We start from the raw sequence: 22538 nt of genomic DNA on the forward strand, positions 1-22538 counted from the left end.
TGTATTTTCATTGTTACAAATTGAACATAATTAAAGCATAGTGATTAATCACAAAAACAGTATGTAATTATATATGTGTTTTCCAATGGTCTTAGGCGAGCCCTGTGAAAGGGTCATTCGACCCCCAAAGGGGTCGTGACCCACAGGTTGAGAACCGCTGACCTAGAGGCTGGGTTGGGCGGGGAGCTGAGAGCCTTTTACACTGATAGCCCCTCTTCCCATGCCACCCCCCACCCAGGAATGATGGGAATTTCAGGCCTGAATCACCATGAAAAGGGAGCTTGATTACCCCCACCCAGGGCTACTCTCTTTCCAAGTCCCTCCCTGCCCTCTGAAAGCACAGATTTTGACTATTGTACACCTCCTCCTCCCTCCCAACTCTCTCTTGACATAAAGGTTCTATTCGAAGATCAAAATATATTCCTAGAATCAAAATGCAGCCACCCAGGCCACACCAGTCATGTAGGAGAGCCTGGGGCAGGGATGACTTTTCTAATGCAGTTGGAATTATCTGTGGGACCGACCCACCTCCAGAGACCCAGAGTTTCTGAAACTTTCTACTTCTATACACTGGGATGGCAGGTTTTCTCCCAATCTCCCAATTGCATCTCCAGCGGGGAGATGAACCTGCATCTTTTGTTGCCGTCCTGTCCCTGTAGCAGTCAGGGCCAATCCACCATTTATAACAATTTCTCAGGCTACCTTTATTATCTTGAAATGAAATAGTTAGATAATGAAAACTACCTCTACAGATAATTCTATTATTAATAAAACTAGAGGCCTGGTGCACAAAAATTTGTGCACTGGGCAGCGGGGACAGTGGTCCCTCAGCCCGGCCTGTGCCCTCTCACAGTCTGGGACTCCTTGGGGGATGACCACCTGCCGGCTTAGGCCCGCTCCCCGGGAGATTGGGCCTAAGCTGGAAGTCAGACATCCCTCTGGCAGCCAGGGAGCCCTCGGGGGATGTCCACTTGCCAGCGAGGAGCAGGCCTAAGCTGCAGTCAAACATCTTTAGTGCTGCTGAGGAGGCAGGAGAGGCTCTCACCACTACCACTGTACTAGCAGCCGTCAGCCTGGCTTGTGGCTGAGCAGAGCTCCCCCTGTGGGAGCGCACTGACCACCAGGGGGCAGCTTCTGTATTGAGCGTCTGCCCCCTGGTGGTCAGTGTGTGTCATAGTGACCAGTCATTCCCAGTTGTTCTGCTGTTAGGGTCAATTTTCATATTACCCTTTTATTATATAGGATACCCTAACTATAATAGAAAGGTGAATAAAAGGAGAGAAATTTATAATCTTCAACCAACCTCCACCACCATCTCAAATTTGTTTCACATGTAGACCTGAAAAGTCAGATTTTCATTTAAAAAATCTCCCCAGATGATCTGATATCTCCCCAGGATCTTGGTCCCTCCATGTGAAATCCCTGAAGCTCCATAAAGCCCATCTCTGGTACTGCCTGGGTGAAGAGACTTTCTGGTTTCTGAACTGGAGACCATCTAGCAGAGTCCTAACCAAGCCAAGGACAATCTTCCAATTGATGCAGTAGTTGCAGACCTGGGCAGTTCTGTGTCTATAACACACTTGACATTTACACGCAAAATGGAACTGGGTCCAGGCTCCGATGAACAGGCTCTCCTCCCACAGGAGGAGGAATCCGGACAGTTCTCCACTGGGTGGCGTTGTCCTGTGCATGGCTCTTCCCAATGGCACCCCTCCTTACTGCGACACCAGAATGCCCTGTAATTTCCCCAAACGCCCCTCCTGGAAGTCATTATTCTCCAATCATTATCTTCTAGCTGGTAGGACCTTCTGGAACCCATTTATATTTGTTTTTCTTTTTAATCAGAGCACACAGCATGGGATGTAATTCCAGGAATTTACAGATGGTCTCTGAGGAGAATTGAGGAATGGGAGAGGAAACTGGCTTTTTGGTGCCTGCCCTTTTATCCTACTTGAAGTTACTAAACCTTTTTTTTAAAGCATTTTTTGAACTCATATAGTTGGGTCATAATCAAATTTCATAATCTTATTATGAAAAATATTCCCACACCTTACATAATTACATTAAAATAATGTATTGTTCTGGAGAGAAGGGTGTGATATCTAAGATTTGTTTCCAATTGCCTGGGGAGCAACTGGGTGGGAGTAGATGAAAGGGTTAATTAAAAAAACAGGGCTAACTTAGCAAGGGCTAACAAAGGAAAGCTCATTCTGCAAGCACAAACATGCTCCCCTTGAGTGGCTAATTTACAGACGTTCCTGAAGACTGTAACTCTTGTACAGCACCCCCCCTCCGCTACCCCCTGAGGAAGGACGTCTGGCACCAGCATATGTGTGTCAGCCTAAAGCCATCTGCAAGCTTTCCCTGAGCACATAAAAAGCCTGCTCTCTCCCCATTCACCACTGATTTCTTTCTCAAAATCAGTCCACCTGCACCAGGTGCCTTGAATAAATATCATTCTGATTACACTAAGCCTGGAGTCCATTCTGTGGAGAAACTTTCAGTAGAGATGCAACCAGATTGGCCAAGAGCTGGGTGCTTGGCTCACTCTGTCACTTTTGGGATTAAAAAATTTATTGAAAAGTATATGTACGGAGGCTGGCGACATGGAGCTACCAGATTGGTCAGAGATGGCAGAGGTGGAGGAGACACTGAAGTGACTTCCAAGTCAGGAGTGCAGGGAATCTTGTGGTGAACACAGAAGGCATTCCCATCAAGAGCACCAAGAACAGTCCCACCACACAGTATGCCAACCTCATGCACAACTTCATCTTGAAGGCTCAGAGCACATGCATGAAATTGACCCCAGAATGACCTCACCTTTCTTTTAATTGCCACCAAGAAAAATTAAATTATGATTGCACGTGTTAACATAAAAACATTCAAATCTGTAAAGAATTTTTGTGAGTTTATTTGAGCCAAACTGTCAACAATTGCAGGAAGCAGAATCTCAATGAATTGGGATAATGCTCCAGAGAATGGCAGTTTTTCATCTATTATTATACACTAGTGTCCTAGTGCACAAAATTTGTGCACATTAGAAGGGAATTAATTAGCAGAAATATTTTAATATTGCTATTTGCCCTTTCTCTATAATAGAGGTGTGAGAGATGAAAGGAAGTTAGTAAAATATATATGAAAATAATATATAAATTTATTAATAAATAAATAGTAACAAAAGGATATAACAACAGAGGCATGAAATAAAAACGACAAAAACATGATATGAAAACAACAAAAACATGATATAAAAACAACAGCGATGCAAACAATGACTGATAAAGTGATTAAACTTATTCTAATATCTCCCTGTACACCACATTAAGAGTGAAAACACTTTCAGAGTGCTTGACTAATTTCCCTTGTGCTGAAGTATTTAGAACCTTAACTTTAACATCACATGCTCTTCGAACTCCAGAGAAAGCAACATATAACTGACCATGTGTGAAAACAGGTTCAGATAGGAATATGCCTACTCTGTCTAGAGTTTGTCCTTGTGATTTATTAATAGTCATCACAAATGCTGGCATCACGGGAAACCGTTGTCGAATCAATTTAAATGGGAAGCCAGTGTCAGATGGGGACAAATCAATTCTTGGAATCAGAACAACCTCTCCCTCTGCAGATTCTGTTAATACTTTAGCTTCAATAATGTTAGATCGTAATCTTTTGATAATAAATCTGGTACCATTACAAAGACCCCATTTACTATTGAGATTTCTCAATAGCATGATGATTGCACCCACTTTCAATTTTAATTTATGACACGGCATTCCCAAAGGAGTAATACTATTAAGAAATTCGATGGCAAAATTCTCCTTTTCAGCATCATCCGTTGAATCAATGGAATCATCACTCAAATATGTGTGAAAATCTCCATCGAATATATCCAAAGTTTCTTCATTTAATTTTTGAACATGCTCATTTTTTGGACAAAGAATTGCATGCTTAGATATATTTTTTTAAATATATTTTATTGATTTTTTACAGAGAGGAAGGGAGAGAGATAGAGAGTTAGAAACATCGATGAGAGAGAAACATCGATCAGCTGCCTCCTGCACATCTCCTACTGGGGATGTGCCCGCAGCCCAGGTACATGCCCTTGACCGGAATCGAACCTGGGACCCTTCAGTCCACAAGCCGACGCTCTATGCACTGAGCCAAACTGGTTTCGGCATATTTTTAATATTATCTATAGATATAGTATTTCCAAAGGTAGCTTCAATAATAGATCCATTACAAATCATTTCACAGGGGATTTCAATAATACCCATTCCTAAATGAAAACTGCTATCAAGTTTGCATCTCCAAGTTTTACTAACCATCTACTATAAGCAGAATCCTCTGATCTCATATTTGTTGTAAGAGACAACTTTCTGAAAAATCCGCAAACATTGCAGTACTTTAAACTCATTTGTTCTATGAGTTAGAACATTCTATGGCCGATTGCATAGGATGTGGTACAATACTGAGACATTGTCAAAAATCCCCTCCAAACGGGAGAACTTTCCCACCAAATACAACATTCAAATTCATAATTTCTCTTAGTAATCTGTCTATGGCATTTATAGCATGACTGGATGCCATGGTGCATTCATCAATAATGAGAAGTTGGGCCTTTTTAATAGTTTTAGCAACTTCACTGTTTATATCGAGTCTAGAAATTGAAGTTTCATTTAATGGAATCGGTAATTTATATTGGGAATGAAAGGTGCTTCCACCAAGAAGTAAATTTGCAGCAATTCCTGTAGATGCTGTGGGTAAAACAGTACCGCCACCACCTCTAATATATTAATGTATTAAAACTTTATAAAGATATGCCTCCACACTCCGAGGGCCTGTTCCTGCCTCAAACTTTGCCCTCACAGGAAACAGCTCGGGGAGGGCACAGCCATTTCCAAGACAACCCCTGCAGGACTGACTTCCTTCCGGTGGTCAAGCCTCAGTCATGATGCATTATACCCAGGGTTTTTATATAAATAAATTGCAATCAAAGGAGGAGGCGTGGGTGGGTTACATTAAATCCACTGGTGATAGATTAGAGAGGTGGGAGAAAACAAATGGGGTGGAGGCAGGGACCTCTGGGATTGGATAAAGAGTAAAATGAGAGACACATACTTAGGTGGGTACAGGATAGTTTACAGTCAACAATTAACATGATAACAATGAAGAATTTGTGTGCCGAAACCGGTTTGGCTCAGTGGATAGAGCGTCAGCCTGTGGACTGGAGGGTCCTAGGTTCGATTCCGGTCAAGGGCATGTACCTGGGTTGTGGGCACATCCCCAGTGGGAGATGTGCAGGAGGCAGCTGATCAATGTTTCTCTCTCATCGATGTTTCTGACTCTCTATCTCTCTCTCTTCCTCTCTGTAAAAAATCAATAAAATTTATAAAAAAAAAAAAAAAAGAATTTGTGGTATCTGTCCTGGTGCTCAGGGCATTTGGTTGTGCCCTGAGGGGTCCTGAAAAAAAGGGAAGTTACAAGTTACCCTGACATTTCAAGGATATGTTATCCTAGAAGCAAAAGGACAATAAGTTCAGTTAAGGTAAAGGTTGGCCTTGTCAGTGAAGATACTGGCCTAGGATGTGACTACCCACCATAACTGCTTTTAGTTAAAGTTTAATTTCAGACCATCCTTTGTGGTTACTTTAGGTCTCTGAGTTTGCAAGACCGCCATGCAGACCTCCCCTAAGCTTGTCAGGTTAGCATGGGGCCCCTTTCGTCCACAATGTTAGAAATAAGACAAGCCCCCCAAGTCAGGGGTCCTGGTAGTACACAAAACATACTCGGGAGCCAGGCAGCAAGGCAAATACCTTTACTTCTATGTAGAAGGGTGCGCACACATGGTCTGGAAGGTGTGCACACCAGGCCGGGGGTCTGCTCAGGTTTATAATCCCTGACGCACGTGACCTGTCCTTTGCTCTTGATTGGAGCTCAGGTGCACAGTCTTTCCCGATTGGCTAATTCAAAGGGAGGGGTTGGCCTTTGCTGTTTCGAGATGGCAGTCCCTGGGGGAGCTGCAAGCCATGTGGCCAACATGGTGGCTGCCGGGTCACGCAGCCCAAAATGGCGGCTGTCTAAACTGCTCTTTGACAGAAAAGATGACTTGTTTATTCTCACAACAAGACCATCCTAGGTGGTTACTTTAGGTCTCTGAGTTTGCAAGACCGCCATGCAGGCCTTCCCTGAGCTTGTCAAGTTAGCATGTGGCTCCTTTCGTCCACACACAGATAAAGACTATTTCCTGATTCTGATTCAGAATCTAACTGAATAAGCCACTTTCTTGGCTCCACACGTCATTCCTTAATTTAATGCCCCCAAGAATAATAGTGTTAACCTATTGGGGGCAAAAATAGGATATTAGGACTAGCTATCATTATAAGAAATATTAATTATGCTCTATTAATCGTGATTGCTTTGTTCTGATTAAAGAAAGGACATTCTAACCTGGCTGAGAGTTGTAGGCCACCTCCCTCCCCGATGACCTGAGAATCAACCTCGGACCAGGAAGTCAACCTTGGAATGCAGTCCATTCTCATTCAAGAACTGCCTATTATCAGGGAAAGATTAATAACCTTGTTGCCCAAACAATGGAGTCCTGCCCCAGTCCGCATTGCCTATTCCCCATACCTGTAATCCCTACTTCCCCATGTAATCTTTGTCCTACCCACTATAAGCAGCTGGCTTATGGGGGGTTGCAGATTTTTATGGATGACCTGCTGCTCTCCAATACTGCCAGCAATATTGGAATAAATGTTCATATATGATTCAGCTCTGTCTCTGCTTAATCGGCTCAAATAGTGACAGGCAGCCCTGACCATAGATTGTCCAGTTTAAAGCCAATGGGCACGTGGAAACCACCTTAGATTCCATGCAGACCAATCCAGTGACCAAGGTGGGCTGCAGCTCCACCCCATCCCACCAGTCATCCTTCTGCTGGCCAGTCGCCCCTGAGTTCCCAATAGGGCCCTCTTTCCTCAAGTTCAGGTTTTTTGAAGCAAGAGTTTATGAGAAGCCCACACCCTGCTTCCTTCTGACCTTTAGTTTACTTTGTTGCCATTGGAAAAAACTGTTTTTTTATTATTATTATTATTTTATATATAAATCTTTATTGTTGAAAGTATTACATATGTCACCCTTTTTCCCCTATTGACCTCTTCTAGCCTGCTCCCACCCCCACTCCCCCAGCCTTCACCACCCTATTGTCTGTGTCCATGGGTTATGCATATATGCATAAAAGTTCTTTGGTTGATCACTTCCCACCCACCCACCCTCCCCTACCTTCCCTCTGAGGTTCCGCAATCTGTTCTATGCTTCTATGTCTCTGGATCTATTTTGTTTATCAGTTTATTTTGTTCATTATGTTACAGAATTTACCAGGGGACAAAAGAGCACACAGGAGTACTTGGAGACACAGGAAAAAAACATTTATTTTCAGATATTTCACATGTACCGGTACAGTGACTCAGGGGAGACTGTTTCTCTCCAAATCCTGAGCAAACCAATATGGAGGAAGCTTTCCCTTTATACACGTTGGTTTCTTTGTCCCCCAAATATGGGATGGGACTTCCGGACCTTTCTCAGGCTTTGCAAAAAGTCCCATGTGTTGGGATGGGGGCTGTGAGACCACACCTAAAGGCCTGGCCTGGTGCCAGTGCTGATAACCCCCTCCGGGGGTTGCTCATGGTTTATGGCCTCTGTAAAATGGGAGTAGTACTTAGGTAAACTGGTCTTGCAAGACCGGATTGTGGAGAAAGGGGCAGTGATTTAATTATAGGCTATCAAGAATGTACATTAGGTTACTGGCAGATTCAGATTGCTAACCCATCCCCCAAATGTTTTATTTTCCCCATCAATTAGATTCCACATATGAGTGAAATCATGTGATACCTGTCTTTCTCTGACTGGCTTATTTCACTTAGCATAATATTCTCCAGGTCCCTCCAAGCTGTCTCAAAGGGTAAGCGATTCTTCTTTTTTACTGCTGCATAGCATTCCATGGTATAAATGTATCATAGATTTTTTTTAGCCACTCATCTACTGATGGACACTTGGCTGTTTCCAGATCTTAGCTATTGTAAATTGTGCTGCTATGGACATAAGGATGCATACATTCTTTCTGATTGGTGTTTCGGGTTTCTTCAGATGTATTTCTAGAAGTGAGGTCACTGGGTCAAATGGCAGTTCCATACTTAATTTTTTGAAGAAACACCATACTGTTTTCCATAATGGCTGCACCAGTCTGCATTCCCAGTAGCAGTGCACTAGGGTTCCCTTTTCTCCACAACCTCACCAGCACTTGGCATTTGTTGATTTGTTGATGGTAACCATTCTGACAGGTGTGAGGTGATATCTCATTGTTGTTTTAATTTGCATCTCTCTGATGATCAGTGACTTTGAGCATCTTTTCCTATGTCTCTTGGCCATCTATATGTCCACTTTGGAGAAGTGCCTATTTAGGTCCTTTAAAGCTGTTTTTCTTTAACTAAAAATAACTGAAATGCTAAAAAGAAAGAAAGAAAGAAAGAAAGAAAGAAAGAAAGAAAGAAAGAAAGAAAGAAAGAAAGAAAGAGAGAGAGAGAAAGTGTATGTATGGGGAAAAAAATAAGGCACTGTAATAGTCAGTTCTTTTAGAATTAATGGTCTACCCATCCAGACTGCTTATTCCCCATTCCCCTTCCCTGCTCTACTTTTTTTCATAGTGTTAATCACCTTCTAACACACTATATAATTTTATATAATTTTCATTGATTTCAGAGAAGGTAGAGGAACAGAGAGAGATAGAAACATCAATGATGGAAGAGAATCATTGATCAGCTTCCTCCTGCACATCCCACACTGGGGATCAAGCCCAAAGCCCGGGCATGTGCCCTGACTGGGAATCTAACTGGTAACTTTTCAGTGCATGGGACGATGCCCAACCAAACTGAGCCACGCCGGCCAGGGCAATATAATTTACATGTTATGTCTCTTGTTCATCATGTCTCTCCCTCTGGAAGGTAAGAATCCATGTATGGTTTTGTTTGCTGATATTTGAAATCATATGTGTGGTTCGAATTAAAACTTGTCTAGCAATCAATGTTTCAGTATTTTACGTTATTTTAAAATACTTAAATGTTTATCATTTAACCTAGCAATTCTCCAAAGCTTTTGTTATCAAAGACTTTGGGAAATTATGTATAGACACATGAGGCTGGAGAAAAGGTGGAGGCGGGGCTGGGAGCAGGCCCCACAGCCTATTCTAGGACTGCAGTTTCCAGGCCTCCAGCTGCTTGGATTTAAAACTGCCACATTTTTCCTTAGAAAAAGCATGCTAAGGTTTGGGTGATAATGAGTTTAGCTTCTGATAGTAGCAAGACTGTTAAGTAAGTGTTTGCAGTTTTGCAGTAAAGAAAATTGTTCTTTAGGAAAGGGGAGTGAGAAGGCACTGAGGTGCGAGCAGTTTTCAGAGCATTAAAGGGGTGAAAATGCTTACCTTGGGATCTAAAGGTACAGTGCAGGGTCCCTTCACCATGTCACAGAGGGGCTTTATGAGAAGACTAAAGTTGGGAACCCAGAGGCGAAAGTACCCAGCGAGCCGAGAAAGGAGAGTATTTCTTATCTAGAGGAGGGAATAGTCACAGAGGAGACAAGGCATTTATGGTCCAAGGTAATGGTTTGGCTTTGTGGGGTGAGAGTGAAACTGAGGTGGGTGACTGTGGTTCAAGATAACTGGGCTTTGTGAGGGGATGCACATTCTACTAAAGTAGAATGAGAAGAGTGGATAAAAGGAATGTCTAGTAAGATGCAGTGTAGAAGTGAGGTGGCTAATGGCTGTGAGACTAATCCATCAACACCCATAACAGAGACTGAGGAGGGGACAAGAGTCCCAGCAAATTCTGGGAGGCAGAACAAGTGTCAATTAAAAAGGAGATCAGCTTCCCTGCCACCACAATCATTACCCGAGGCTCTGTCCTGGTGAAGTAAGTCTGTGGGGCCTTGTCAGGGCCTGGGCAGCTTCAATCTTCCGTGGCCAGTCCTGGGGGTCTGGGAGCTCCAAACCGGATCCAGAGGGCGGCCTTACTGGACTGGCTACAGTCCAATCTGGAGGGGCCAGACTGCAGTCTGATTTCCAGGGGCCCTCCCTTCTGCACTTTGGGCAGGCCCAGGTAGGGGGCTCGGGTTTGGGCGAGACTTGGCCCAGTGTCCTTCCTTGTTGCATTTGAAGCATGGGCCCAGAGGAGGCTCAGCCCCTGATACCCTTAGTTGGAGGACCGGCACTTCATTTGGGGTTCGTAAGAGTGGTGGCTAGGCCTTCTGGGCCTCAGTCTTGGCCTAATCATGCCTTTGTTTTTGGATTTGGGTCTCCTCATCTCTATTGTTAAAGGCCAGGTTAACAAGGGCTTTTTGAGGGCTTTGTGAACCTGTGTCTATTTTTTGAAGTTTCTGCTGTATGTCAGGGGCTGGTTGGGATATAAAATGGGTATTTAGAAGAAAGGCTCCCTCTAGGGAGGTGGGGTCTAGGGTGACAAATTTCTGTAAGGCCCGCATGAGGTGGGAAAGGAAGAGCTGGATTTTTGTCAGGGCCCTGAGTGATTTTATTGTTTGTCATAGTTGACCACCTTACGGGCAGCCTTTTTGAGTCCAGCAATGAGACCGGTGATTATATGGCTGCAGAGCCAGTGCCCTGGAGAATTAACCTGATAGTCCCATCTCGGGTCAGTTTGGGAGACCATGTCAGAACTTACCAGGTTGACCACTGTGTCCTGTCTATGGAGGGCATCGGCATGGTCCTGAGCTGCTAGCCAGAAGCACTCCTCCTCTGGGGTTAGAGAGGAGGACAGGAGACTTAGATGTCGTGCCAGGTCAGGTCATATGACTGGGTCAGGTACTCAAATTCCTTAGTAAAGGTGGTCGGGTCGATAGAAAAAGACCCTGAGACGCCTCTCAATCTGCGAGGTTGGACATAGAGAATGGGACGTGGACTTGGACTATCACCTCTGTTTCTGCCACCTCCCTCAGGGGTAGAATGGACATGGGAATAGAAAAGGCTGTTGAGGAAGGCCGTCTTTGGGTGGCCCAAGAGCATGTGTTAGGTGGGGGAAAAGGCTGTATTGGAACTCGAGTTCAAGGGATTTGAAGTCTCAGAGGCAGGGAGAGAAGGTGGTTGCTGGTTAAGAGGGTCTTGGTTTTGGGAATCTACTGCAGGTCATGGAGGGGGCACATAAGTGATGGAAGTCAGTGGTCTGCTAAGTCAAAAGTAGATTCAGAATCAGAAATGTTAGGGGTATTATGTTTTGTGTGAAAGAGAAAGATCTCCGTCAGCAGTACTGACAGAGAGAGAGGGTCGGTACTGAAGGGTGAAAAAGGCCTGGATGTAAGGAACCTGTGACCACTTTCTATTTTGGTGACAGCAATTATGTAAATCATGCAATGTGTTACAATTGAAAGTGCCATTTTTAGGCCACTGAGACTTACTATTTAGTTTATATTGTGGCCAAACAGTGTTACAAAAGAAAATGAGGTGCTTGGGCATGATCTCCCTCATGAGTGTACAGAGGGGAGGGAATGTAGCGTGGCCCACGAGAGAGGAAGGGTGAATGACAGACCACAAATCCAAAGGTGACTGTTTAGGGCAGGCATCGCCATTGCTAAAGAAATCACTGTGAGAATGAGGAGGTGACCATCTGGACTGAGCATCCCCAATCCAGAAGAACCCAAAGCCGAACGGCTGAAGAGTCTTCTGGCCTAGCGCTAGGACTTTGGAGACAAGAGGACTTTCGAGAAGTCAGAGTGAATGGACAGAAGACTCCAGATGAGGGAAATTGTGGAAAGTCACTCACCTAGAGAAGATTGTCTGGTGTGGTATGAAGGGTCAGCAGTGGAGAAGGAGAGGTTCCCAATCTGGCATTCTCCTTGGCTGGTTCTGGAGGGCCCATAATGGAAGGAGGCCTAATCGAGGTGGCAATTGAGTCACCTGAGTAGAATTCGGAGGTAAGCCCAGGATAAGCTGCGATTGTCTACTGCTCTCTGAGTAGCAAACTTGGGGTGACTCAAGCTGGGGTGATGGCTCCCTTTCCCCATTGGACCCTCCCAGTTTGGGCACTAAATGTTAGGGTTGCTGAAGGAGGAACACACGAGACCAACATGGTAAAGGATTATAAATTTACTAGAGGCCCGGTGCATGAATTCATGCACCAGTGGGGTCCCTCGGCCTGGCCTGTGCGATCAGGCTAAAACTGGCTCTCCAACATCCTCTGAGGGGTCCCGGATTGCGAGGGGGTGCAGGCCAGGCCAAGGGACCCCACTGGTGCACGATCAGGCCCAGGGAGGGACACAGGAGGTTGGCCAGCCAGGAAGGGACTGCAGGAGGGCTCCAGGGCATGTCCGGCCCATCTCACTCAGTACCAATCGGCCGGACCCCAGCAGCAAGCTAAACTACCGGTTGGAGTGTCTGTCCCCTGGTGATCAGTGCACATCATAGCAAGTGGTTGAGCAGCCTTAGCATATCATTAGCATATTATGCTTTGATTGGTTGAACAGCTGACTGGATGACTGGACACTTAGCATATTACACTTTTATTATATAGGACTAGAGGCCTGGTGCACAAAAATTTGTGCACTCGGAGGGGGGGTCCCTCAGCCCGGCCTGTGCCCTCTCACAGTTTGGGACCCCTTGGGGGATGACCACCTGCTGGCTTAGGCCCACTCCCCAGGGGAACAGGCCCAAGCTGGCAGTCGGACATCCCTCTGGCAGCCCGGGAGCCCTCGGGGGATGTCCACTTGCCAGCGGAGAGCAGGCCTAAGCTACAGTTGGACATCCTTAGTGCTACTGAGGAGGCGGGAGAGGCTCCCACCACCACCACTGTATTGGAAGCCATCAGCCTGGCTTGTGGCTGAGCAGAGTTCCCCCTGTGGGAGCGCACTGACCACCAGGGGGCAGCTCCTGTATTGAGCATCTGCCCCCTGGTGGTCAGTGTGTGTCATAGTGACCAGTCATTCCCAGTCATTCTGCTGTTAGGGTCAATTTGCATATTACCCTTTTATTATATAGGATTAGGTCATCTGGATACTAGATGGGCTGAGTCCCAAAATGGTGCCAACCCCCAAAGATGGGGAATCAGAGTTGTTTGTTTGTTTCTTTGTTTTAAATGTATTTTATTGATTTTTTACAGAGAGGAAGGGAGAGGGATACAGAGTTAGAAACATCGATGAGAGAGAAACATCGATCAGCTGCCTCCTGCACACTCCCCACTGGGATGTGCCCACAACCAAGGTACATGCCCTTGACCGGAATCGAACCTGGTACCCTTGAGTTCGCAGGCCAACACTCTATCCGCTGAGCCAAACCGGTTAGGGCAGGCAATCAGAGTTTTTTAAAGGACTCTAGGTGGGTTTTTTCTAGGGCGAGAATTCTTTGTGCAGGTCCAGATTCTGGGAAGGTCCAGAGGGGAGAGATAATGGTCTTAGCAAGTGGAATGTGGTCTAAGCGAAATGGAATGTCCATTGTGAAGTGACCTAAAGGTCAGTTCCAAGGGGAGGGGTATCAATTCAAGTATTTGATCAAATCTAACAGTGGCCAATTGGTTACTGAATTTTCCCAGGTCAAACAGGATATAGGAGGGAGGGGAGAGGGTATAAGAACAAAGAACTGTGTAGGTGATCAGTAGCACATTTTCCAGGAAGATCCGCCTGCCACAACTAGACAAAGGGAGGTGGAGACAACTAGAAAAGGCCTCAGCCCAGTTTTTAAAATAACCCAATAGGAGACAATAAGCCCTAGGTGACTATGGGGAAAAATGCTAACCCCATAGTACTCAGCCAATGAGGAACTGGGGGAGGGACTTTCACACATTAGAGATAAATTGCCTGTGATCACCGCTCCATGTGTGCCTGTTCAACCAGACACCAGCTCTTACAAGACCGCATAAAAAGTTTCATTTTCACCCTAGTTGGTTTGGTTCAGCGGATATAGCTTCAGCCTGCAGACCAAAGGGTCCCTGGTTCAATCCTGGTCAAGGGCACACTATTGCAGGCTTGATCCCCAGTAGGGGGTATGCAGGAGGCAGCCAATCAATGATTCTCTCTCATAATTGATGCTTCTATCTCTCTCTCCTTCTCCTTTCCTCTCTGAAATCAATAAAAATGTATTTTTTTAAAAGTCTCCTTTTTGCCATACTTCTGTCTCTGAGTCCGTTATATGAATTCGGACAGGTGAGCATTTCTCACACATCAGAGCTGCTCCTGATGGTGCTGAACCACCTGCCTCCATGCAGACTGCTTGAGTGCTGCCTCTCTGTGGCTGCTCATTCTGCTGGCCCAGGACCACTGCACTGGCCGCTGCTCTCCCGCAGCTGCCTACCTGTGGCCCAAGACTCCAGACCCTCCTTTCCTGGGCCACTTTCACTTGTGCAGACGGATTGGACTAGGGGAGCAGGCCTAAACCATCAGTCAGAGATCCCCCAAGGGCTCCCAGACTGCCAGAGGGCACAGGCTGGGCTGAGGCGCCGCCCCCCCCCCCCCCCGCCGAGTGCACAAATGTCGTGCACCGGGGCTCTAGTCCTATGTAATAAAACCCTAATACAAATCGACTGAATGACAGAACCACCTGTGGAATGACCCGTCGCTATGATGCACACTGACCACCAGGGGGCAGATGCTTAATGAAGGAGCTTCCTCCAGCCCACAGGCCCCACCCCCACCCCACTCCCATCCCCGATCGCCCCGCCGGTCACCTCACAGATCGGCCCTGATTGCAGGCCAGGCCTAGGGACCCTACCCATGCACGAAATTCATATTGAATGAGATGCCCCTTGCCTTCGTGGGAAGCAATATAGGGTAGTTGGTTAAGAGTTTAGATGCTGGAGCAGAGCTCCCAGGTTCAAACCCTAGCTCTGCACCTTTGTGGCCTTGGACAAGTCACAGTGTACCTCGGTTTCCCCATCTTTATAAGACAGGATTGCATGCCCAGCACATAGAAGGGCTTTATAAGCATGAACTGCTTTAGTACCCTTTTTGAATCTTGATCCTTTGAGAAAGTATATTTCAAGACCTCAGATCCTTAGGGCTTCACAAGAAATTGAGAGGTTCAGAAAGGGGAGTGACTGACCCTGGTTGCACAGGGGGGGCTTGGTAGGACCTGGCATTAGGCTCAGGGCTGTGCTCTGTAATGATGGTCTTGAAATCGAGGTATGTATGAGAAGACTTACCAAGGGATACATGACCCAGATAGTTTTATTCCAAATCCTCTACAGTTATATGTTCCCTGTTCTAAAATCAATCTGCTACAGATCACATCTATGGTGGGAGCTATCATTTCCCAATTCCTTTCTCAACACTCCTCCAATATGACATGGGGGAAAAGCCCCTCTCTATGATGTATGGTCCCCAGATGTAACAACTATGGTGAGCCAGGCAAAGTGACTATTTGAAATTTTTACCTTACCAATTATGTATCTTTCTTTTCTTTTTTTTAGCAAGAAGGGGAATATATATATTTAGTGTACGGTCAGATTTTAATTCTATTTTCTTTTGTTTTGTTTTGTTTTGTTAATCCTCACCTGAGAATATTTTTTTTGCCATTGATTTTTAGAGAGAGTGGAAGGAAGAGAGGAGGAGAGAGAGAGAAAAAAAACATAATGTGAGAGACACATCGATTGGTTGCCTCTTGCACATGCCCTGACTGAGTTGGAACCTGCAATCAAGTGTGTGACCTTGACTGGGAATTGAATCCATGACCCTTTGGTTCATGGGCCGGCACTCTAATCACTGAGCAACACCAGCCATGGCTTTATTATTATTATTACTAGAGACCCGGTGCACGAATTCATGCACAGGTGGAGTCCCTAGGCCTGGCTGGCGATCGGGACTGATCTCTATATCTATGGGTCTGTTTCTATTTTGTTTATTATTTGCTTTGTATTTTTAGATTCTATATATATGAGAAATTTTATGGTATTTGTCTATCTCTGATTTATTTCACATAACATAATACCCTCTAGGTCTATCGATGTTGTTACAGATGGCATGATTTCATTATTTTTTTATTGCTGAATAATATTCCATTGTATTATATGCCACTTCTTTATCCAATCATCTATTGATGGGAATCTAGGTTGCTTTCGTATCTTGGCTATTCCTGGTAATGCTGCAATGAACATAGGAATGCATATATCTTTTTGAATTAGGGTTTTTGTTTTCTTAGGCAAATACCCAGAAGTAGAATTGCAGGATCATATGGCAGCTTTATTTTTAATATTTTGATATTTTGATATTTCATTTTCTCCACATCCTCAATAGCAGTTCTTTTTTCCTTTTTTACCAGCATTTCTTATTTATTGATTTATTGATGATAGACACTCTGACAAGTGTGTGGTGATATGTCATTGTGGTTTTAATTTGCATTTCCCTGATGATTAATGATGTTGAGCATCTTTTCATCTGTCCATGGACTATTTTTATGTCCTCTTTGGAAACCTGTCTATTGAGGTCCTCTGCCCATTTTTATTTTTTTAAATATATTTTACTGTTTTTTTTCTTTTCTTTTTTTTATTTATTTAATTTTTTAAATTAAATCTTTATTGTTCAGATTATTACATTTGTTCCTCTTTTTCCCCCCCATAACTCCCTTCCTCCCAGTTCCCGCCCCACCCTCCGCCCTCACTCCCCACCCACTGTTCTCATCCATAGGTGCACGATTTTTATCCAGTCTCTTCCCGCATCTCCCACACCCCTTTCCCCCCCAAGAATAGTCAGTCCATTCCCTTTCTATGTCCCTGATTCTATTATGATCACCAGATTATTTGTTCACTTGATTCTTAGATTCACTTGTTGATAGATGCATGTTTGTTGTTCATAATTTGTATCTTTACCTTTTTCTTCTTCTTCCTCTTCTTAAAGGATACCTTTCAGCATTTCATATAATACTGGTTTGGTGGTGATGAACTCCTTTAGCTTTTCCTTATCTGTGAAGCTCTTTATCTGACCTTCATTTCTGAATGATAGCTTTGCTGGATAAAGTAATCTTGGGTGTAGGTTCTTGGTATTCATCACTTTGAATATTTCTTGCCATTCCCTTCTGGCCTGCAAAGTTTCTGTTGAGAAATCAGCTGACAGTCGTATGGGTATTCCCTTGTAGGTAACTGAGTTTCTTTCTCTTGCTGCTTTTAGGATTTTCTCTTTGTCTTTTGCTCTTGGCATTTTAATTATGATATGTCTTGGTGTGGTCCTCCTTGGGTTCCTTTTATTTGGGGTTCTCTGCGCTTCCTGGACCTGTAAGTCTATTTTTTTCACCAGGTGGGGGAAGTTTTCTGTCATTATTTCTTCAAATAGGTTTTCAATATCTTGCTCTCTCTCATCTTCTGGCACCCCTATAATTCTGATGTTGATACGCTTGAAGCTGTCCCAGAGGCTCCTTACACTATCTTCGTATTTTCGGATTCTTTTTTCATTTTGCTTTTCCAGTTGGGTGTTTTTTGCTTCTTCGCATTTCAAATCTTTGACTTGATTCTTGCGCTCCTCTGGTCTGCTGTTGGGAGTCTGTATAGTATTCTTTATTTCAGTCAGTGTATGCTTAATTTCTAGTTGGTTCTTTATTGTAACATCAAGGGTCTCATTAGATTTCTTGTAGATCTCATTAAGTTTATCGGCAGCTTCTAGACAGTTCTTGAGAGACCTTAAAAGTGTGGTTCTGAACTCTATATCTTCCATTGACAATTTTGTCCTGTTTCTTTGTCTCCGCATTTTTTTATGCTTTCTTGGTGCACCCCCTAGTGGTCTTTGTGCGCAGTCTTGTTGTAGTTAAGCCTTTATTGTTGTAGTTAATACTGGGGGGATTTGACCTCCAGGCCAACTGGCTGTGAGAGTCAGCTGTGTCTGCAGTGGGAAAACTTCTGTCCTCTGGGGAGGTGCTAATCTAGCCTTTGCCTGAGGCTATCTGGCAAATGGCTCTGCACAGGGCTTGGGCGGGGCGGGTCGCACGGGATCAAACAGGGTGGGCGGAGCGAGCAGTTATGGCTGCTCTCAGTTCCGTCCCTAGGGGCTCTGCCTCACAGAGTCCCAGCAACCGCTGCAAACCTCAGAGTGAAAGCTGCCTTCGAGTTTCGACCGAAGCCAGACAGTCCCGCTTCTCCCGTTTGAGTCCGGGTCCCTAGAGACTCGCCCGGATCTGGAGCTCAGAGTCTGAAACTCCCTCCGGATTGAAAACAACAACCGCGCCCTCTGCCGCCAGCCCGCTCCGCGCGCACTCCGCACCTGAGTATTTCACTTCAGCACTGCGCCTCCTCTGAGTCTGGGTATGATATTCTCTTTCCTCCTAGTTGTAGAATTTCCACTCAGCCAGCCTTCCTGTGGTTCTGGATGATGTCCGTTCCGTCTTTTAGGTGTACCCTTTAATTGGTTGTTCGAGGCAGCAATCTCTGGCGTTAACCTATGCCGCCATCTTGGATCTCTCTCAGCTTTTTCCTTTTCTGTACTCGCTAGTTATGTGACCATTTATGACCCCAGCTGTGGCCATTCTTATTTTGTTCCTCTTCTGCTATTCTCTGTTCTGTTTTAGGAAACTGTCCTGATTTCCACATGTTGAGTACCTGACTTGGAGGACAAGTCTCCTGAAGGAAGATGGTCTGTCCCCAACCTTCATGGTGTTATCTGAGGTGTTTCACCTAATTCCTTAGCTCCAGCACCTATAATTCATGACATGTTGCACCTGTCCTCGCATGATATCGCACAGCAGGCGCTCAGCGGCCTGAGCGGCAGTGCCCCCGACGTCCTGCAGGTGCACGACGTGAAGTCTTCAATGGGGTCGGGCCAGGACCCCCAGGGCCAGGGTCCGGGCCCGGACTCCAACCACGCGTGTGCCGAGTTCCTCCACGGCCTGACCCTCACGGGCTTCGGGCCCAAGAACCACCTTTACTGATTTTTTACAGAGAAGAAGGGAGAGAGATAGAGAGAGTTAGAAACATCAATGAGAGAGAAACATCGATCAGCTGCCTCCTGCACACCCCCTACTGGGGAAGTGCCCGCAACCAAGGTACATGTCCTTGACCAGAATCAAACCTGGGACCCTTCAGTCCCCAGGCCGACACTCTATCCACCGAGCCAAACTGGCTAGGGCCTCTGCCCATTTTTAAATTGGATTTTTTTGTGGTTTTTTTGTTTGTTTGTTTGTTTTTGTTTTCATGTTAAGTTGTACAAGTTCCTTATATTTTTAAAATATATTCTTTTTATTTTTTTTCTTTTATTCATTTTGAGTTTATTCTTTTTTTATTGTTTTATTGCTTAAGGTATTACAAAGGGTATTACATATGTCTCCTTTTTCCCCCCACCCTTGACAATCCCCTGGCCTGCCCTACCCCCCAGTGTCTTATGTCCCTTGGTTATGCTTATATGCATGCATACAAGTCCTTCGGTTGATCTCTTACCCTCCCCCCTTTAACCCCCCACCCCCCGGCCGTCCTGCTGTAGTTTGACAATCTGTTTGAGGCAGCTCTGCCTCTGTATCTATTGTTGTTCATAAGTTTATAATGGTCTCTATTATCCATGAATGAGTAAAATCATGTGGTATTTTTCCTTCATTGACTGGCTTATTTCACTTAGCATAATGCTCTCCAGTTCCATCCATGCCGTTGCAAATGGTAAGAGTTCCTTTCTTTTTTACAGCAGCGTAGTATTCCATCGTGTAGATGTACCACAGTTTTCTAATCCATTCATCTACTGATGGGCACTTAGGCTGTTTCCAGGTCTTAGCTATGGTGAATTGTGCTGCTATGAACATATGGGTGCATATATCCTTTCTGATTGGTGTTTCTGGTTTCTTGGGATATATTCCTAGAAGTGGGATCACAGGATCAAATGGGAGTGCCATTTTTAGTTTTTTGAGGAAACTCCATACTGTCTTCCATAGTGGCTGCACCAGTCTGCATTCCCACCAGCAGTGCACGAGTGTTCCTTTTTCTCCACATCCTCTCCAGCACTTGTCGTTTGTTGATTTGTTGATGATAGCCAGTCTGACAGGTGTGAGATGGTACCTCATTGTTGTTTTGATTTGCATCTCTCAGATGATTAGTGACTTTGAGCATGTTTTCATATGTCTCTCGGCTTTCTGAATGTCCTCTTTTGAAAGGTGTCTATTTAGATCCTTTGCCCATTTTTTGATTGGATTGTTTATCTTCCTTTTATTAAGTTGTATGAGTTCCCTATAAACTTTGGAGATTAGGCTCTTATCAGATATGACATTGGCAAATATGTTTTCCCACACAGTGGGTTTTCTTGTTGTTTTGTTGATGGTTTCTTTTGCTGTGCAGAAGCTTTTTATTTTGATGTAGTCACATCAAAATTTGTTCATTTTCTCTTTAGTTTCATGTGCCCTCTAGGAGCTGTATCAGTGAAGAAATTGCTTCGGCATATGTCTGAGATTTTGTTGCCTTTGGATTCTTCTAGAATTTTTATGGTTTCACATCGTACATGTAAGTCCTTTATCCATTTTGAGTTTATTTTTGTGTATGGTGTAAGTTGGTGGTCTAGTTTCATTTTCTTGCATGTATCTGCCCAATTTTCCCAACATCATTTATCAAAGAGACTATCTTGACTCCATTGTATGTTCTTGCCTCTTTTGTCAAATATTAATTGAGCATATTGGTTTGGGCCGATTTCTGGGCTCTCTATTCTATTCCATTGATCTATATGTCTGTTCTTGTGCCAGTACCAAGCAGTTCTGAGAACAGTGGTTTTGTAATACAGCTTGATATCTGGTATTGAGATCCCGCCTACTTTGTTCTTTTTCAGGATTGCTGCAGCTATTCGGGGTCGTTTTTTATTTCAGATGAATTTTTGGAGAGTACGTTCTAGGTCTGTGAAATGTGCCGTTGGTGTTCTAATGGGAAGTGCATTGAATTTATAGATTGCTTTGGGTAGTATGGACATTCTAATGATGTTGATTCTACCAATCCATGAACACGGTATGTTCTTCCATCTGTTTATGTCTTCCTCTATCTCTTTTTTCAACGTCCTGTAGTTTTCTGAGTAGAGGTCTTTTACCTCTTTAGTTAAGTTTATTCCTAGATAGCTTAATTTTTTTGGTGTGATGGTAAATGGGATTGTTTTTTTAGTCTCTCTTTCTGAAAGTTCACTATTGGTGTATAGAAATGCCTTAGATTTCTTGGGGTTAATTTTGTATCCTGCTACATTGCCAAATTCATGTATTAAGTCTAGTAGTTTTTTGATGGAGTCTCTAGGGTTTTGTATGTATAATATCATGTCGTCTGCAAATAAGGACAGTTTTATTTCCTCTTTTCCAATTTGGATGCCTTTTATTTCTTCTTCCTGTCTAATTGCAATGGCTAATACTTCCAGTAGTATATCGAACAGGAGTGGTGAGCGTGGGCATCCCTGTCTTGTTCCTGTTCTTAGGGGAAATGCTGTTAGTTTTTGTCCATTGAATATGATGTTGGCTGTGGGTTTGTCATATATGGCTTTTATTATGTTGAGGTATGATCCTTCTATTCCCACCTTGCTGAGAGATTTTATCAAAAATGGGTGTTGGATTTTGTCAAATGCTTTTTCTGCATCAATTGATATGACTATGTGGTTTTTTCCTTTCAATTTGTTTATGTGATGTATCACATTTACTGATTTTCTGATATTGTACCATCCTTGCATCCCTGGGATAAATCCTACTTGGTCATGGTGTATGATCTTTCTGATGTACTGCTGGATCTGATTTGCTAAGATTTTGTTTGAGGATTTTGGCATCTATGTTCATGGGGATATTGGCCTGTAATTCTCTTTCATTGTGTTGTCTTTACCTGGTTTTGGTATTAGGGTGATGCTTGCTTCATAGAATGAGCTTGGAAGTGTCCTTTCCTCTTGAATTTCTTGTAGTAGTCTGAGGAAGATAGCTTTTAGTTCTTCCTTGAATGTTTGGTAAAACTCCCCTGTGAAGCCGTCTGGTCCTAGGCTTTTTTTTTTTTTTTTTTTTTTTTTTTTTTTTTTTTTTTACTGGAAGCTTTTTGATGACTGCTTCAATTTCTACCATAGTTGTTGGCCTGTTGAGATTTTTAGATTCTTCCTGATTGAGTTTTGGAATGTTGTATTTTTCTAGGAATTTGTCCATTTCCTCCAGGTTGTCTAGTTTGTTGGAGTAGAGTTGTCCATAGTATTTTTAAACAATCATTTGTATTTCTGTGGGGTCTGTAGTTATTTTGCCTCTATCATTTCTGATTTTGTTTATTTGGGCCCTCTCTCTTTGCTTCTTGGTGAGTCTGGCTAGAGGTTCGTCAATCTTGTTTATCCTTTCAGAGAACCAGCTCTTGGTTTCATTGATTTTCTGTATTGTTTTTTTGGTCTCTATGTCATTTATTTCTGCTCTAATCTTTATTATCTCCTTCCCTCTGCTCACTCTGGGCTTTTCTTGTTGCTTTCTTTCTAATTCTTTGAGATGTAGAGTTAGATGATTTACTACCATTTTTTCTTGTTTTTTGAGATAGGCCTGTAGAGCTATAAACTTCCCTCTCAGGACTGTTTTCATTGTGTCCCATAGGTTTTGGATTGTTGTGTTTTCA

The 22538-nt window shown here is 43.9% G+C and overlaps 1 pseudogene; it reads left to right on the top strand.

Annotated features, from left to right (window-relative positions):
- Window positions 1-2630: 2630 nt before the first annotated feature.
- On the top strand, window positions 2631-6274 carry LOC132216359 (dynein light chain roadblock-type 1-like; annotated as a pseudogene).
- Window positions 6275-22538: the final 16264 nt, after the last annotated feature.

This window comes from Myotis daubentonii, chromosome 15 (genome assembly GCF_963259705.1).
Source record: "Myotis daubentonii chromosome 15, mMyoDau2.1, whole genome shotgun sequence".
Taxonomy (NCBI): domain Eukaryota; kingdom Metazoa; phylum Chordata; class Mammalia; order Chiroptera; family Vespertilionidae; genus Myotis; species Myotis daubentonii.